Source organism: Calliphora vicina, chromosome 5, assembly GCF_958450345.1.
Source record: "Calliphora vicina chromosome 5, idCalVici1.1, whole genome shotgun sequence".
NCBI classification, from domain to species: domain Eukaryota; kingdom Metazoa; phylum Arthropoda; class Insecta; order Diptera; family Calliphoridae; genus Calliphora; species Calliphora vicina.
The window spans coordinates 8519852-8537399 of NC_088784.1; the positions used below are offsets into that span (position 1 = coordinate 8519852).

The 17548-nt window shown below is 27.9% G+C and overlaps 1 protein-coding gene and 1 non-coding gene across 3 annotated transcripts in view; one reads left to right on the forward strand and one right to left on the reverse strand.

Moving 5' to 3' along the window:
• mwh (multiple wing hairs) overlaps positions 1-17548 on the reverse strand; it is a 147931-nt gene that overhangs the window by 53740 nt on the left and 76643 nt on the right. The gene's annotated exons all lie outside the window — the stretch shown is intronic.
• On the forward strand, positions 7046-7117 carry TRNAD-GUC (transfer RNA aspartic acid (anticodon GUC)). The gene has a single exon. It is a non-coding gene; the product is annotated as a tRNA-Asp (tRNA).

A 17548-nucleotide genomic window follows, 5' to 3' on the forward strand; every position in this document is an offset into this window, starting at 1 on the left:
GTGGAGTTTGTAATGTTTTTTTCTTTCATTGAAGCACGCTTTTTATAAGACTGTTTCATTTTATTCAATGACTTTTTGTTTGAATTTATTAGGAACTTTTAAATGTCTTTTGAGACAGTGTTAAAGGTTTAAATGGTTTCGACATTGTCATCTTATAGAGATTTTTTAGGAAATTGGTTGGTAACTCAAATAGATTTAAATAGATTAAGTTTTTTAATTAAACAAAGAATTTATTGATTTTATACTGATTGATGCCACTATTAAATTAGAAATCCTTATAAAGGCTGGACCAACACTGTACAACCAAATAAAGTTATTTCATACTTCTTTTAAAACCCTGGAAAAATTATAAGTCAATTTTGTTTTTGGTTTAATTTAATATTATAAAATTCCAGGGAATGAAACGATATTTTAATTTCCTCCCGGGAAAGAAAAAAGTCCGGGAAATTAGGAACCCTATATGTATCTCTAAAATAAAGAGTTTTAAATTGCCGTCATACAAAAAAACTCATTTGAGGAGTTTTTTTTTGCGTCCTAAAATAAGTCATTTGAGAAGTTCTATTTTTCCCGTCAGAAAATAAAATTCTTTTCGTTTATTTTCTACTTTTTTTCAGTATCTTTCTTTATTGAGTCTATCTGATATAATGTTTTTAGTAATTTATTTGTTTAAGAAAAAAAAAAACAACAGCAATTTGGTAATAGGAATCAAACAATAACAAATTAAAATCCTACTTGATTTTATTTTAATGACAATTTATTCAATTGCAAGGCGCTATACAAATTATAATGATCTGACCAGCGGCAAGCTTTAGGTGTCTATTTACATTTTATTTTCTGACAGGAAAAATAAAACTCCTCAAATGACTTTTATTTGATGACGGAAAAAATAAAACTCCTCAATTGAGTTTTTTTCTGACGGGAAAAATAAAACTCCTCAAATGACTATTTAAAACTCTTTTTTTTAAGAAATCGGTGAAATCGGTCCACTATTTCACCTAGCCCCCATACAAATGTCCTCCCGAAATTGGACTTTATCGGTCATAAATGTTTAATTTATATATGTATCTCCACAAATTCCGCTCCAAATAAGTTTTATATACACAAAATTCATGTCACCAAATTTTGTTACGATCGGTCCATAATTAGTCATAGCTCCCATATAGACCCGCTTCCGAAAATCACTTTAACGTGCATAAATCGCTTAAAAATGTTGGTAAACACACAAAATTCAACATAGTTAACTTTAATATAGACATAAATCACACGACCTAATTTCATGGTGATCGGTCCATAATTGGTCATAGCCCCCATATAACACCACTTCCGAAAATCACTCAAAAAAATAAATTTAAAAAAATTTGTTTTGCTCTTTTACTTAGTGTAGGGTATTATATGGTCGGGCTTACTTTCCGGCCATACTTTCTTACTTGTTATTTTTAAAATCACAAAATAACTATTATAAAATAACTTTTTTGATATCACTTATAACCGTTACGGTATCTGATACAAATATTATTAATGGCCACCATTTTTTTTACAAACACTTTCAATTAAAATATATTTCAAAATAAACTAAATCCAACAATATAATATTTTTAAAAAATTTTAAACTTGTTTACTTTCAGATTCAACGATCTATTTCCAAGTATTCGGTAAGTGAAATTTTATTATTATAATTCTATTATACTATAATTTTTGATATAAATATTATAGTTATTGTTATAAACTATAATATATTTGAAAATGGTGTCTATATACTTAAACTGATTTGTTTCAGTCAAATGCTAATTATCTTTTCTTCGTAACTTTGCCTTCAACTAAAGTCTGTTAAAGTGTGACTGATAAAATTGGCGTGATTTTTTTTTGCCCGAAACTATACACAATTGAATGAAAATATGAATGAATGAAGGCAGTTTATTGTTGTAACTGTAATACCATAATAAACAGCTTTTTAAATTATTTTTTATAACATTTTTCTTTTATTACTTATTTCATAGTAAATCACACAAATATGTAATTAATTTATTTCCAAATTTATTTAATTTTACAACACTTTAAAATGTTGTCAAAATGTTTATAAATTTTGTTAAATTAAATCAAAAACAAAATTGTGCTGCACATAAAATAAAATTATTGCTAAAAAAAACAATGTTAAAAGAAATTTGTGTCAAATTTGTGTTTTATTTTAACAATAGAAGCTGTTAATTGCTTTAACCTTCGCTTTACCAAAGGTTTTTTATGTACATGGTTTACCAATACCCACCCGGGTGACACTACACTTTTATAAATATATGCGACGAACGAAATTTTAAAAAATTGAAAAAATCTTATAAAAAGTTTAAAATGGTTCTATTAAATTCTATAGAACTCTAGAATTTGTTCAGTGAGTACAAATTTCATTTAAATCGAAACAAAATTAAAAAAAATATTAAACCAATAAAATCGATGTGGTCACCCGGGTGGGTATTGGTAAAGCGAAGGTTAAATTATTGTCTAAAATGTATTGTGATTTTTAAAATACTTTCGTTGATATTAATGATTTGTTAGAATTGATTATTATAAACTTTCTATAAATATTTAATTTTATTTTGTAAACAATAAAATTCAAATAAAACTCATTAACTTAATGGCTTAGAAATTGCCTAAATTTGAATAACATTTTTTACAACATTATTCAAATTTAAATAAAATAATTAAATTAAAATAATAGCTAAGAAATTGCTCAAATTGGAATTTTACAACATTATTTAAAATATTTATGCAAAAATTGTGATTTATACTGGGAAAGTTTTAGACATAGCTTTCGATTGTTAGATTTTGATTTTTTGCTATAGGCTTTGATTTACTTTCTTCAGAAATAGAGATATTTTTGAATTGTTTGAAGTTTTATGATTTGATGTTTTTGATCAATAGTTTAACTCACCAAAAATAAAGTAATTTAGGAAACACTTACCTGTAAAGATAGAAAAAAAGATATAAAATTAATAAAATTTAAAGTATTATATATGTATATTATAAAACTAAATTTATTTAAATGAAATATTTTTATTATATTCGATTTTTTTAGTCTATCAAAAAGACACTTCATTGGACCCAAGTGAGCTACACCAATTATCCAATCTTTACATTTCACTCTTTAAGCAAGATAATACAAATATTGGTAATTTTGTTTACCACATATCCTTAACAACTCCACTACTTGTGTTTAAAAAAATTTTAAATTTAATCCTTCAACATGGGTATATGTATATAAGTTTGTCATTCCGTTTGTAATTTCTACATTTTTCATTTGCGACCAAACAAAGTAAGTATATGTGGGATTTCATGTCAAGTGAACCAACTTTTATTTTAAAATCAATGTCTTCGATTTTAGGTTAGACTTATTGGATAGTATTCAGACACAATTTTTCAACAAGATCGGTCAAGAACTCTCTGAGTTACATGTGTTTTTTTTCGCATCCATGTAACTTATTACTTATTGTTCTTAGCAAAATGTGTCCCAAATGGTTTAGATAGCTATTTCTTTAATCTTTCGAAAAAAATATTAAAAAAAATAAAAAAAATTTTGACATTTTTTTTCCGAAATCAAAGACTTTCTTGTTTTTTTTTCAAAATTGGCCTTTTTTCTTAAAAGAAAGCTTTGATATTTACTTAGAAGACCTATTTGGTCGCTTAGTGTCGATATATATCAAAATAAATGTTTTGCAAAATTGAAAACTTTGTTGACTTTTTTTTCAAAAGAAAGCTTAGGTGTTTTCCTTGAAGACCTTTTTAGTCGCTTATGGGATGAGATTGGGATATCTATCGAAATAAATTTTTTGTAACTCAAGAAATCTAACTTTTTTTTTTTAAAAATGGGACCTTTTTTTTGCTCAAAATAAAGCTTATGTCCATTCCTTTAAGAGGGTTTTAGTCGCTTAGTGGGACTTACATATATCAAAATAAATGTTTTGTAACTCAAGATACTCAAGATTTTAAAAATTGTTTCACTTGACATGAAATCCCCCATATATATTCTGGATCATTATAGATAGCGGAGTCGATATAGCCATGTCTGTCTGTCGAATACAACTTTCCGTATCCCCAATAACTTATATGCATGTCTCATACATCAATATATCCGCTATAGACGCGGTTCGATTGCTATTTAAAATCGAGAAAATCGTCGCACAAATGGCTGAAATATAATGAAAAAACCCTGACAACCTCGATTTTTGCCTTTTTTTGATCTATATCTTTATTACTAAATCATTAATATAGACAATATGGATATCTAATGATTGATATTTCAAAGTCATTTGCAACGACGTATATAAGGATATAGTAAGATGGATCAACAATGGGTCAAAATCGGGAAAAATCTCTTTTTCAAGCCGAATTTTTTTTTTCATCAAAAAAATTTTTTTCTCTATAAATTCTTTTTCCAAAAAATTTTTTAAGACATTTCAAAAAAATTAAAAAAAAAATTTGGAAAAAACTTTTTTAAAATAAAATTAAAAAAAATTTAAAACTGTTAAACAGAATTTTTAATTTTGTTTAAATAAAAATATTTTTAAGTATAATTTGGTGAAGGGTATACATATAAGAATCGGCACAGCCGAATATAGCTCTCTTACTTGTTTTTCATAAATTTATTTTCACTAATAAATAAAAAAAATTTTAAATTTTTTTATACTTTTATACTTTCATACTTTTATACTTTTATACTTTTATACTTTTATACTTTTATACTTTTATACTTTTATACTTTTATACTTTTATACTTTTATACTTTTATACTTTTATACTTTTATACTTTTATACTTTTATACTTTTATACTTTTATACTTTTATACTTTTATACGTTTATACTTTTATACTTTTATACTTTTATACTTTTATACTTTTATACTTTTATACTTTTATACTTTTATACTTTTATACTTTTATACTTTTATACTTTTATACTTTTATACTTTTATACTTTTATACTTTTATACTTTTATACTTTTATACTTTTATACTTTTATACTTTTATACTTTTATACTTTTATACTTTTATACTTTTATACTTTTATACTTTTATACTTTTATACTTTTATACTTTTATACTTTTATACTTTTATACTTTTATACTTTTATACTTTTATACTTTTATACTTTTATACTTTTATACTTTTATACTTTTATACTTTTATACTTTTATACTTTTATACTTTTATACTTTTATACTTTTATACTTTTATACTTTTATACTTTTATACTTTTATACTTTTATACTTTTATACTTTTATACTTTTATACTTTTATACTTTTATACTTTTATGCTTTTATACTTTTATACTTTTATACTTTTATACTTTTATACTTTTATACTTTTATACTTTTATACTTTTATACTTTTATACTTTTATACTTTTATACTTTTATACTTTTATACTTTTATACTTTTATACTTTTATACTTTTATACTTTTATACTTTTATACTTTTATACTTTTATACTTTTATACTTTTATAGTTTTATACTTTCATACTTTTATACTTTTATACTTTTATACTTTTATACTTTTATACTTTTATACTTTTATACTTTTATACTTTTATACTTTTATAATTTTATACTTTTATACTTTTATACTTTTATAATTTTATACTTTTATACTTTTATACTTTTATACTTTTATACTTTTATACTTTTATAATTTTATACTTTTATACTTTTATACTTTTATACTTTTATACTTTTATACTTTTATACTTTTATACTTTTATACTTTTATACTTTTATACTTTTATACTTTTATACTTTTATACTTTTATACTTTTATACTTTTATACTTTTATACTTTTATACTTTTATACTTTTATACTTTTATACTTTTATACTTTTATACTTTTATACTTTTATACTTTTATACTTTTATACTTTTATACTTTTATACTTTTATACTTTTATACTTTTATACTTTTATACTTTTATACTTTTATACTTTTATACTTTTATACTTTTATACTTTTATACTTTTATACTTTTATACTTTTATACTTTTATACTTTTATTCTTTTATACTTTAATAATTTTATATTTGTACATACTTTAATTTTTTATACTTTTATAATTTTATACTAGAATTTCAATTTCAATTATTTAATCTGTCAATTTTCTCTCCAAATTCCACCACCTGCTCAATTTGTTTTAAACTTTAATAACAGCAAAAATTATTTATGGGAATCTAATTAAATATTTACGGTTTTCAATAAAACAGCTTAAAAATTTTGAATCAATTATGTACTACCACTAAACTTATTTACCATTAATTTTTTGTTTGAATATTCCAAACAAATTAAACATGGTTATTTGTAGTTAAACACTATACAATTTATGTTTAAACGCTTCATTGATTTTAAAACATTCCTAGCTAGTGATTTGTGTAAAATGCAAAATCCAAAAAAAGAAACAAACAATTTTATTGATTTAACAGCAGCCATAAATATGAAAATAATTTATGCAAAATCGAAGAAAGAAAAAAACCAAAACAAGCCAAACTAACTGGGTCGAAATTATAAATATTAGTTTAACTCAAGAAGAAAAAAAAAACATAAATAAATGGCCACAAAAATCAAACATCAGTTTAGAAAAACAATAGAAATTGACTAAAAGAAGATGAATAAAAAAAACAAAAAAGAAACAATAGTTTAACTAAACATAACAAATAAATAATATTTAAAAAAATGTGCCTCAAGAATATTTTCTAAAAACACAAATAAATATATAAAACACGCAAAAAATATGTAGAAAAAAAAAACTAAAGGTGAAAGTAACGGCATGTTTAATAGAAGGTTAAATGCTGATTTTATTTTGTAGAAATCATTTTTGATAAGATTCTTTTAATTTAGAAATTAATTCTCACACGATCACTCTCTCTCTACACAAAATGCAATAAATTTTATTTTAAGAATAATTTATTAGATAAATAATTAATTCTGCATTATTATGATACTAGTTGTATATAGTTTAAATGTGTTAATGAATAAATTAGAAATTTGTTAGGGTTTTTTCAAGATCCTCGATAGTATAGTGGTGAGTATCCCCGCCTGTCACGCGGGAGACCGGGGTTCAATTCCCCGTCGGGGAGAGATCGTAAAAGATTTTTTTTTTTTTGGTAAATTCGTTTGAGCTTTTCAAGAAAATAAATAACTACTAAAGGATCTTGCAAAGGCTTTGTTTCATAGGGCTTCTTAAAAGCCCAGATTAGGAGAGGATAATGTACTCGAAAAATATAGTAAGAGAGCCCAGTATGCATTAATGAACCTTCGGGTCGTTAACCGACGTGGACAAGCATTTACATAGTGCCGAGTTCTCCTAATGGAATTAATGGAAACTAGCAAGTTAAGGGAGGGAGATAACATATTTTGAAATTAGGGAAATATAGCAGTCATTACAAAGTAATTAATTGAGTAATAGCATGCCATTACCTATATTTGTTGAGTGTTTAAATAAATCTGTCAGTTTCAAAATTTGTTAACTGTTAAACATTGTATAGCTGTTAAAAATGTTATGAAAAAAAGAAGCATAAATAATGAAAAGTGTTAAAACTAATGTTTAAATTTCGTGTTAACAAAATACTTTTACTTTTCTATATAATTTGGCTGGTTTTTTTTTTAAAGAAAATATATATTTTAAGTAAAACCCCCGAAAATTATTCATAAACATAATTTAACTTTTAGCACACAACAAAAATTAAAATTTCTCTTTAACAAAAATAATAAAAATTAAACATCATTCATCTTCATTGATCATTATGATGGTAAACAAATCAATTAGTTAATTAATTATCACTAAGGCAATGCCGACTTTACAATACAATGCAACTGAATACAAGACAAGACACATACCCCACACCGTAAATTCATTGACCCGCTATAATCAGCCGTCTCACATCATTAATTTCCCATTCATTTAGCTGTTTGAAGAAAATTTTGCTGCTCACACTCACGCAAAAAATGTCAAAAGATAAATACTTCAAATTGTTTTTTTTTTCTTCCAAATTAATTTTTTTTTGGTGGCTAACATGCAGTTAGATTTGACATGACTATTCGTGTAATGAAGTTTACACAAATTTTCCTTAATATTAATTTTAGCGTTAAGAACCGGTTGGGGTTTTATTCCAACATCTATCCAATATAAAGTCATTGATAGATCCATCTGAATGTTCCATGTTTGGCTTGAAGTAGTAGCCAAATGTCATTTTAACATGTTTGCATTGGAATTAAGACAACATGCTTTAACCTTACAAGCTTTCCAAGACAACAACCACAACATTGAAGATCGCAGCAACAAAAAAAACATCATCACCTTAAGCTGTTAAAGAAATTGACAGGTTAAAGAAAACAGTTTTCACAATTTTGTTTAAAAATAATCTTGAATGTTTAATCTTTTTGTTAATTTGTGTTTTTAAATATTTATACACTTTTTCTCTTAAGACAAAGCCAAGACAACTTAATTAGTTTGCAGATCATTTCCATTAATACTCATAAATATAGGTTTCGTATTTAGGTTATTGGTTTTTATTTAAAATAATTCTAATGATTCTTAGCTATAGATATTTGCAATGCTGAATATGACCTGAAAACATTGACAGCTTAATAGTAGTCATTGTTGTTAGTTTTATTTTAATTCTTGGTTTTATTTTAATGAAAATGAATTTGGTTTTAAAGAAGATTTAGTGTTTTAGATCCAGAAGAACATTAACATAATTTTATTTAGATCTTACATGGATTTTCACCATTTAAACTATCATAATTTATAAGTATTTAGTTGTCATTATACATACTATGTATGTCAAAACAAATTGTAGTTGGCTACGCATAAAAGTTTTAAAAATATGTACTTATATGAGCTAAATTTATATCAGCGGTTTGGAACTTAAGTTAGAATTCTGCTATTTAAAGTATAGATAAAGTTAGCTTTAAGGAAGACAATTCTCTATTATGATTTTCTCCTTTATATGTATCAGATCTCTTTGATAATTGTAACATCCAAAGAGATCTGAATGTTCCTACAATACGCAAGGAGATCAAATACTCTTATACTAATGAAAAGTTACTAGATCATCCAAAATACCCTTGCAAGGGAGTTGCTATATTTTAACCCTTTAATGCATATTGTTGCCAATTGTCTACATTCCAGTTCCTCTTAATTTTAGACGAATATATGTTTGATACTAATTCAGATTCTAATTCAGAAAAATCAAATGGAGTACGAAAAGTTTCAGTTAAAGAAATTCTAAATCAAACTAAAGCTAAATTAAATGTAAATAAAAATCAACTAAATATTTGATAATTTATAGAAAAATAAAAGTAAAAATCATGCATTTAAGGGTTAAGGGTTACAGACACCTTAGAATGAAAACCTTGGACCTAGATAGATAATACTTAAGATAATAACATTGGGTGTATGACTTAAAAATACAGGATTTTTAAAATTTGTTAGCTTTTATTTTGAAACATTCGTGCAATATAAATTTATTCAAAGTATTGGCCATTGTTAGCTATGACCTTTTTCCATCTTTCTGGCAACATATGGATTCCCAGTCAAAAGAACTGCTCAGCTTTTGAGGACAAGAACGAATCAAGCCAATATTGTATACTCTGTTCCAAAGTGAAGCTTTCTGCATCTATCCAAGCAAATAGTAGTCGGACAGGGCACGGTCTGGACTATAAAGCGGGTAAGGCAAAACTTCATTCTAACTTCAGGAGCCTTTTGCTCTCACCATTACCATTAGCATTACCTTAGAGCCATTGATATTTGGCTTTGGTATGGATTCGGTTGGTTGGGGTTCTCATACGATCTCTTGCGTTTCGGGTTATCCTAGTGGATCTATTTTTCATCGCAAGTAACGATTCGGTGCAAAAATTGGTTTTCTTTTATAGCGTTCAAACATCATTTCGGACATGTAAAATAGTCTTTAAAAATCTCTCGGCTTCATTTCGTATGGTACCCAATTTCCCTGTTTTTAGATGAATCCTGCTACTCGCAAACATATGGAAATTGCTGCTTTAGTAACTCCCAATGATTTCGCAAGCTCTTGTTAAGTTTGACAACAATCTACATGCCTTCAATTCTTGGTCTTCAAACTTTTTTGGCTGGCCTGGGCGACCTTTGTTTTCCGTGTCAAAATCAACACTTCTGAACCGAACAAACTATCTCTCCCATGTTGAAACCGATGGAATACATTCACCATAAGCTTTGTTCAGCAATCGGCGATCTTTAGTTCACATTTAAAAATGTCAGACTCAAAAAGGCCAACTGTGAGAGACCGTTTTATTCATATTTAGCAGTTACCTTTTTTAATGATCCAAAGATTTTCGCCTAAAAATCTCAGTGTATCTTTTCTAACTGACCAATTAACATTGCTCAGATTAGCTTTAAAAAGCTTGGTACACGAAAAAGTTTCAGCTCACTCCAAAAATTCCGTGAGTGTGTGTCTTGAAATTTCTTTCAACATTTGATTAGACAAATCGACATGTTGTCGAATTACGTGGTATCCAATTCAAGGGCTAAGTTTTCATTCTATATTAATAGAATGTAAGTTAGGCTAATGATTGCTTGCCTCGACAATTGTATGTTCAATACGAAATGCCGCGAGACATATTCGGATAAAGATTGTCAACTCAACGGAAGTTTTTTTTCCAAAGGAAGAGCTTCGAACAACAATAAACCTGTTACAATAATAACCAAACTTGTCTCAAAGCAAAGGATGGGGTATTTTTGAAATACACCTAGTTTTAAGCGGGTCGCCCGAATTTAATAAAACTTTACTTGTACCAGAACAGTTTTTGAGTTATATATATGACAAATTTATAGATCAATGCTTGGATGACTTTTAGAATTTCTTTCAACATATCAGTAGACATGCCTGGTACCCATAGCGTGGTTCAAATTTTCGTGGAATATTAAATGAATGTAAGTAAAACTAATAACTAAGCTTGCTTCGTTTCCACGATCTTCGATCTTTTTAGATCTTCCCTACGGTACGACAAAAGTAACATTGGAAATTTTTTCCTCCAAGAATAACTTCAGCCAACTGCAGACCTATTATAACCACCACTTGCCTGATAGTTGAGGTTCCAATTTGCATGGAATATTAAATGAAAGTAAATGAACTAATAACCAAGCTTGCTCCATTTCCAGGACAATTGAATCTTCGCTATGGCACGAAACGAGTCATAATCGGTCAAAAATTATCAATTTATTGACAGCTGTTTCTACCTGAAGATTTTTCTTCCAGAAACAACTTTAGGCAACTGCAGACCTATTACAACTACCACCAGTCTTGCCATAAACCACCAGAAAACAATGGGTTAATGGGTACTAAGCAGGTGTTCCGATTTTAATAATGCTTTACATCAGTGTTGTCGAGTTGTAGTTTGGAATTGGATTTGTATATATTATACGGAAATAGTTCGATAAGATCCCAAATTATGCCACCTCGAGTATATGACTAATTTATGGAAAATTTGGCTCTTTATGGCTCTTTCTTTCTGTATTTGTATCTTTTTCTTAAAGCATATATCAATAAATTCGATACAGAACTAGGAATTGTCACTTTAACATGGCTTAGAATAGGGAAATTACACTTTAAGAAGCTTGATGATATCTTTATGTCACATAAATTTGGTTACTATTAACTGATCTTTTCAATATTATTATGATATTAAGATTGGGATCCGGATACTACACTGCAGAGATATACACTCGAATGTCTTATATATTTCCTTCCGAAATTTTGTCATTTAAGTCCTCACAGCTTGAAATTGGTAACATTAACAGATGAATAGTCGTCACTTTCTATATTGATACTCAGATTCAATCTGGTACATGAAAGAGAGCCCTAGATTGGTTGATGGAGTTTTATAGAGTCTGACTGTGCTTGATACCTGGACACTATAATGCAGTAGAAAACAAAATTTCGGACTTGTGGGACAAGGTTCGTGGTTGTCTTTGCAACTGGAGAATATCCTTTAACAATCATGGAATGTATGAAGCTCTCTATTGCCCTCGATGTCCAGATAGAACATGTTAGGTACCAAACTGCTCAGATCCAGGCTGGCACTTGAAAGAGATCCCCAAATGGGTTGATGGAGTTTCATAGAGTCTGACTATGTTGGATACCAGGTAGGCAACATAATTGCGGACTTGTGGACCATGGTTGTCTTTGAAACTAGAAAATATTCTTTAACAATCCTAGAATGTATAAAGGGCTCTATGGCCCAGATAGAACATGTTAAGTACCAAACTGCTATTGGGTTTGGATAGGAATAGAATAAATTATAGTGATAATTAGTATCTGTCCAATTAAGTCTAGGGTTAGTATATGGGAAATGTTACTCTGGATAAGGTCCAACATGTGGGGACGAGTAATGAGCAAGGGACTGTTATTGCCCGGAGTTGAAAAGCCACAGATTTAAAAGGGTGGGTAAAAAATCCACGTTGTAGTAAAGGAAATCTTTAGGTGCAATTTAAGGGATGTCCTCTGTTTCATCAAAGGAATAAGGTAACTTAATGACAAATAGTGAGCTATTTTCATGGCGGAGATAGTTTTCCTGCTTGATGTGACCTATTCCAAGAGCTTTTACGCTGAAAAGATTCGCAAAGAAACCATTAGGTGTTTCCGAATGGAGGTACATAAAGTTCATGAGACTTGTTCGGAAATATTGCATTTAGAATATTTTCCCTCAGGAAAGCAACAATCATGGATCTCCTATTATAATTAAATCTACTATTATATTCGTCATACAGTATACAATGTAGCTGCAAGAGGATGAAATGAATTTCTCTATTCTCCTTGAAATTTGGCATATCATTTAATGGAAACTTTATATGTATTAACAGCAATAATCCGCAGCAAATACAATTTGTATAGCTGTTCCTCGATATAGTTCTTACTTGACCTTGTTACTTGTTGTTGCATACTAAACCCATTATATAGTTAACCTTTCCAATGTGTGTAGGCTGTACCTTCTACTTGTCTTCTAGAAAATTAAAAAAAAACTCTGATCTCTCAAATCTTCTTAACATAGAAATTTAGTTTTTCCGCAAAATAATCTTAGAAAATTAGAAAGCGAAAATATTTACATGCCTACCTACATAATTAAGATGCTTAGCATTTTAACACCAGTGAACTTCAATTTCCTAAAAGAAACATACACATTCCTGTGGTGGGGCTAACAAAATTAAATTGTTTAAGCCGACACATTTTCTAATTACTTCTTAAGAAAACCGCAACTCATACACACAAACTCTAACTCTTATAGAAAATGCGTTAAGAAGCAACAGAGTCTGACAGATAGCCAGCCGGACAGCCAGGTCATATGAATATAAATCTTTAAAATAATATATGTTCATATGTGCATAACAAATTTAAAATCATCAACAAACTTTTCACTCTTACTTACTTACTACCATCTAGCTTCTAAAATTATAATACATTTTAATTGCTTTAGGAAAAAAAGTGGCCAGTAATCAGTATTTGACACCCTGTAGCTGCAAAATAAGTGAAATACCTTTCTTCATGGTGTTAAGTTTGGATATTTTTGTTTGGTAACAGAAATAAAACCAAAATTTAATGGCCAACCAAGCGTTTAGTTTAGTTAAACAATTTCTTCTGTTTCTTGGGCACATTAAACCAAACACCACCGTCACTCATTCACTTGTTCAAAACGAAACACCAAAATATAGAAAAATTTTCCAAAAAAAAAAAAACGCTGAAAATGTTCCGGTCTAATTTTACAATTGTTAATAAATATCATTAAAACTTAAATAAACTACTCAAAAACAAAATATCAAAATTGTATGGTATTCAAGTCATAAATAGTAATAATAATGAAGAAGAAAAAAAGTAAATGACCAGCATTTTGTTAAGTAGACGCAATTTTAAATAATATTTTTTAAACATTTGAGACAAAACAATGAAAGTTAATTTTTTTTTTGGGGAAATACCCTACAATGGGCATTTCTGTTATGTGGAAAAGATTTAAAAAATACTGGTTATTCGTTTTAAATGTAGTTATACCAACATTAAAGCGATTAAGGCAAAACTAGTTACCTTTGGCACTACTTGTATCCTATAAAGTAGTGTATTGAGTCGCTTTAGTTTATTTTCTATTTAAATTAGTTCTTGCAAAGGCAGCATTACTATTTTATTAAAAACAAACAATTTGTTTAACAAAAATCGATATTTCATAAAATATCTTTGTCTGACAAAGAAAAATCATAGAATTTTTCACATTTCTTTAGGCCAATCGTTTCGCAAATTGTGTAGAATCAGGAAATTTTATTAATGACCAATTTCCATATAATATTTAAATGAGTTTGAATCGAAATTTCGTAACTCTACAAACATTAAAATCACAGAGTTCAGACCAGATCAAACCAACACCATCGTAATATAATCTATTGAATCTGACCGAAGGCCTTGATATTCAGAGAAATTCACGAAATGTTAAGTTTTCCCTAGTTAATTTGCCACTTTTCCAACATAAAATAGAATAAATGTTGTATATCAATGGATAGGAGATTTTGTCTATTTTTCAAAAATATATATAACTTTTGACTATTAAAAAATGCATGGAATACTTTTTTGAAATATATGACAAAAAATGCTTTTTCTTCAGTTTTTTTCCATTTTTCAAATTAAAATAAAATCTTTATTTATGAATATTTTTTAATGAAATTTTACAGTTACATACATATATAGATTTTTCTATTGAAAATGGAAAAATAAAACTAAATTTTGAAATTTGTTAAAATGAATCCTGCAATTCCCAAAAAAAAAAAATTTGAAAAATGGGATTTTTTAGTTTTTTGACTATACCAGGGCCGGGGTTATCGGAAGCCTTAATTAAAAACATACTGGGCCATCTAAAATGGGTTACTATATTTTGATATCGACTTTGAGATTTAAAAATTTTTGCTCTAAAGTTGAATTTTATATAAAACAAGTAAGAGAGCTATATTCGGCTGTGCCAAATTATACTTCAAAGTACAAATTTTAAATATTTTTAAGTCAATTTTTTTTTTCAAAAGTAGTTTTTTTCATTTTTTGTTAAAAATGTTTTTTTGAATAGTTATTTTAATTTTTTAAATTTAATTTTATTTTTTATATTTTAAAAAATTTTTTTTGTTTTTTAATTTTTTTTTTGTGAATAAATTCGGGTTAACATTTTTTTCGATTTTGACCCATTGTAGGTCCAACTTACTTTGGTCTTTTATACGTCGTTGCAAAGGTCTTTGAAATATCTATCATTAGATATCCAGACATACATAGGTAAAAAATAGGTAAAAAATCGATGTTGTCCTGGTTTTTTCCTCATATCTCAGCCATTTGTGGACCGATTTTGCTGATTTTAAATAGCAAACTTCTCGAAAGCATGTCTGACAGAATTATTAAAGATTTGGATCCCGAAGATATCTGGGGTCTTCAGAAAATTGATTTCAACAGACAGACAGACGGACATGGCTTAATCGACTCCGCTATCTATAGGGATCCAGAATATATATACTTTATAGGGTCGGAAATGAAAAATGTAGAAATTACAAACGGAATGACAAACTTATATATACCCTTCTTACGAAGGTGAAGGGATAAAAGTAGGCGTTTTTTGAATGGACCTGGTCCTTTTGGTATCAACAATTTTAATTTTTTTTTTCATTTAGAATATTTGATGTAAAGTTAGCTTATCAAAAAGTATAAATTCGTTATATATCTTCTTAGAATTTTTTTAGATAACTTAAAAAGAAAAAAAGTACTTTTTTACCAAAAAACTAGCGAAAAATCGCCTTTTTAAATTTTTTTAATTCAAATGCATATAACTATGGACTTAGTCTTTATTTTTATGTGTCAAATAAAAATTTTTTTTATTTGACACATACTTTAGTAGTTATTCCAATAAAGGAAACTTGGAGAAAATCGGGAAATATTTGGACCCGCTGTTATCAAAAAACTGGAGTAGGGTGGTTTAAATTGTTGAAAATTTAATTTTAAAATGCGAATATCTCCGCGGCTCTAAGTTATAATAGATAAGATTCTATATGTGTAATTTTGAAATCGGAACACAAACGAAGAAATAGCATCGTTTTAAAAATTTAACTTACGCGAGGTTTCATACTTTGGTGACCCCTAGCTGCGCTCCTGCTGAGCCCACGAAACTTAACTTAAACACATACTCTTGTGCACGTGGAATTTCATTCAAACCAGGCTAACCATTTAGAAGTTACAGATTTATTTCCCTCTTTTTTTCCTATACCACTGTGGAACGGTAAATTCGGAAAACTTTATCATCATTTCTTTGTAAGATGGAAGCTAGTCAAAGCAAATGTGCGGTTTCTTCTTTATATAACTAGACTGATCGTCAGCTTGTTTCTAATTAAATGGTAATCGGTCAATTCGCAAAGCTTTGTACCATAATTTTGTTGCTGAATTTTGCACCATAAAACTGTAATTCTTTCAAGTCTCACATATATTGTGCCAGAAAACATGACTTTTGTTAGAAAAAAAATATTGTAAGATCCTCATTTCGGAAACATCCTTAATTGGAGGAAATATGGGGGTATTAAATGTGAAAAAAGATTTCTACATGATTTGATTAGCTTGATTGTGACAGCAAGCGGGTTTGAAAACTATTTATGTAAGGAATAGTGAAGCAGCATTTGTTTGCCAAAAGTTATTTGAGAAATATTCATAAGCAAATGACAAACGTAGATCATTTAGCACCACGTAAAGTATAAAAAGTGTAGCAAAAAATGAATTTTATGCAAAATTATATTTAAAGATCGTCATTCGATTCGTCGATAAATATAGGCATGTTGAGGCATTAACTACGCTCCACTCTTCTGTAAGTAAGATCATCAAGACGTTTTCTTTTGATTTTATACCATTTGAAGATCGATTAGTCAGTCTATTGAATTATTTGATAGCTGTGCTTCAAAAGACGTTTGTAAGATTGTTCAAGGAATCAAGTTCGGGGTATTTGCATGTTGGCTCAAATCTTAAGAGATAACGATTGTGTAGTTCTTAGAAAATCTAACAAAAGTTGTTGGGTATCAAATCACTTAATAAAATACGTAAAAGTCCCAAGCATATTACCAATGAAACGAATATCGGTCAATTCAATTCGGAATGGTACATCTTCCAAATGTTACTAGATGTTGAAGAAATATGGAAGAACGATCGTACAACTCGGATCATTCTGCTTCGCGTGACAGTGATTCTTATAGTATGTTAATTGTGTCTGCAAACATTGAAGTTGGAACAAAAAATAAAATTATTGAAAGATCGTTTTCTAAGGCTCATCTAGAAATTGAGTCATATTGGGTCTTTTTTGACATACGATTTTTTATGATTTGAAGATCGATCATGGCAGTCAACGAGTCGTGGATCTATTTATATAAGGAATGGTGAACTTATATTTGTTTGTCACAATTTATTAAAGAAATGAGGAGAATTCAAGATCTGTAAGATGGACTATTGTGCCAGAAAACATTGATCATGTCTTAAAATAATAAT